Raw genomic sequence first — 2,932 nt, forward strand, 5'->3', positions numbered from 1 at the left:
TTTTACTTCAAGGACGAAATTCTTTTAAGGAGGGGAGATTGTGATACCCCGACTTCTTTAAACCCTAAATTCTAATCAAAAGAAAAAAAACACCTAGTTTACTTGTGACTAACCGGTTTTCTTAAATTTCTCATTTTTAATCGGAACCCTAATTGTAATCAATGGAATTGTAAAATCCCGCACATTTTTCTTAAAATTCCTTTTATTTGGAAATTATTACTTTCTAATAGCCCTACTACTCAATCACCCCACAATATGTGTAAATGAACCTAGAAAGTAGGGTTTCACTTTTCGTTTTCAAGTTAGAGCGAATTAGGATTTTTCACGTTTTTCCGTAGTGTGACTATTCGGTACGGAGTGAGGATCAAATTTGGTAGTTAAGAGTGACTTTTGGATGAGAAAATATTATGTGATTTGAAGTGATAATAATAAGTTAGTGATTAGAAGGTAAAAACCCTAGTATACGTGATTTAAGAAAAAATGGCTCGAACCGACGGGTATCGATCACTACCGATTGAACCCACCACTTGACCACCACTTCCCTACCACCACATACCCTTGATATTTTTGCAAAATATCTCCCTCATCCTCAGCCATATAGCCAAATTATGTGGGCCAAAATGCAAGGAAAAGAAAGTAAAATTTGGATGGTTTTGATGGTGACAAGTGTTGGTTATCTATGGTCCCTTGACCAACCCTTTTGTCTTGCCTTCTTATCTCTCATTTCAGCTCATTTCCCTCATTTTCTTTCTGTTTTGGCTGAGATCAAGGAGAGGGAAAAGAGTGAGGAGAGTTTTCAATCTTCTACCTTGAATCCATCCTTTTGAGTGCAACCAAGAAAAACTAAACCGATTAATCACTAGTTTGGAAGCTTGGGAAGCTTAAGGAACCAAAAATTTCAAGGAGAGGTGGAAGATCATTCTTGCAAGCTCTTGTCTTGAGGTATAATGGCTGATCAACCTTTCTTTCTCCATTAATCATGATTAAGTTGGGTGTAACAGCCCCACTTTCCCCTAAGGCGAACCAAAGGGGTTAGCGGACTGCCTGCCCAGCTCTCGCCAGGACTACGAGCAGTTACACGCGATCTAAAACGTTTCAGGAAAGTAAAAGCGCGCTCGAACAAGCCACAAGTATCAAAATAAACAAAATTGAAAAAAAACGGAAACGATGAATAGTGCCTGGAACAGTGGAATCCGGCCGGAATCTGGCCGGATTCTTGGCCGGATACTGTCCAGTGAGCAAGGCCGGATTTTAAAAAAAATCCCAAGGCAATCCGGCCGACAATCCGGCTAGTTTCTGGCCGGATTTGGCCCTGTTCATTCCCGCCAAGAATTTTTCTTTCGCCGTTTGAAATACAAGTTAATCCGAAATCCAACCAAATGTCAACCAAACATTGAAATGTAACATTTACAAGCCAAAAGCCAAAGCGGCATATCAAAACGATTCATCATGGATATACATGTTCGGTTTGCCAATCAAAAGTCATTGAACCCAATACACATTAGGGTTTCATTCAAAGAGCTATTCAAAAGACATTTACATGAGCTCAACTTGACAACCAACTAACACAACCTTTTCCAAAAGTGGTAATTTCCTGTAAGGAAAACAAATAGAACGGAATGAGCTTAAGCCCAGTGAGTTACTACCACATAAGCAACAAAGAGCATATAGCATAACCTTTCATTTCAAGTACACAATGAAAGAGTAAAACAAGTCGGTAAAAGGATACGGACGGCTCTCAAGAGCCCATTTCCACGCGTACATTCTTGATCCAATCTCATTGACTCTCCGTCAACGTTTATGAGTACCAACCGTAGAACCCACTTCACTCCCATCCCTTCCACCAAACATACCCTAACCGGGCCCGCACTCCAATCAGTAGCTTTTGGTAATACTCGAGTTTACCGGAATCAAGAGTCTCATTACTACAAGATTCCCCAGTACAGTCCCTGTGGCATGTCAATTTTCACGACCAAGCCCTCGCCGGCTCGATTCAATTGACCACCAACGGGGTTGAGCTCAGTAGTACAGTAGGGCCGTTGGATACTCGTCCAACCGACACCCAAACAGTTTCCCATGAATGGAATTCAATATCTCATATAGCAAGTGCAGTATTACAGTGAAACGGTAAACAGTCATTAACAAGATAAAAAGGATGAGGGCGGTCAAGTACACCCTCACCTTAATCATTTCCAATACCCAAACAAGCCTTCAAGGCATCACAATCACATATAGCAAAGCCACATTATAAACATTTGAGTGAGTAGTATACTCACCACTCAAGTAGGTGATGTTTCATGCACCGTCGTTAAACGAACGTCGTGCACCACCGTCACTGTGACGCCCCGAAAAAAAAATGAGTTTGAGAACCCGGAAATTTTCTAATTTTCTAGGGTTTATTTTATTTACTCGCCCGTCTTTTCTACATTTTCTTGATTAGAAAAATTCCCCAGATATAGTTTATGAGCAAATATCGTTTTCAAATGATTTTTCTAGTATTGGAGAGTTTTTGAGAAATTAAGAATAGATAATGGACGTGGGACCCACTAGTGCGAAAAGTTCGGAAAAATTCGGCCAATTAGGTTAAATTCCGGATACTGGTGGAAATTTATCGGATGTTAAGAGATAAGTAGAGGGTGAGATTTGATTGATGTGAGAGAAAAAAAAAGGATAGGATTGCATTAATGAAGGTGACAAGTGTCACCATTATATTGGATATGACTTATGACAACTATTCACCTTTTTGACTTTTTTTTCCATTGAGTTAAATATCTCAAAAAAATCAATAAAATTCACTCTTTTCTTCTCCTCCATGGCCGGCTCTCTCTTGAGCAAAGAAGAAAGAAACTCTTCACCATTTTAGCTTCCATTTAGCTCAATCTTCCAAAAACAATTGCCTAAACTAGTTTCTACTCCATAAAATCCCTCTATT

Source organism: Coffea eugenioides, unplaced genomic scaffold (assembly GCF_003713205.1).
Source record: "Coffea eugenioides isolate CCC68of unplaced genomic scaffold, Ceug_1.0 ScVebR1_97;HRSCAF=451, whole genome shotgun sequence".
NCBI classification, from domain to species: Eukaryota; Viridiplantae; Streptophyta; class Magnoliopsida; order Gentianales; family Rubiaceae; genus Coffea; species Coffea eugenioides.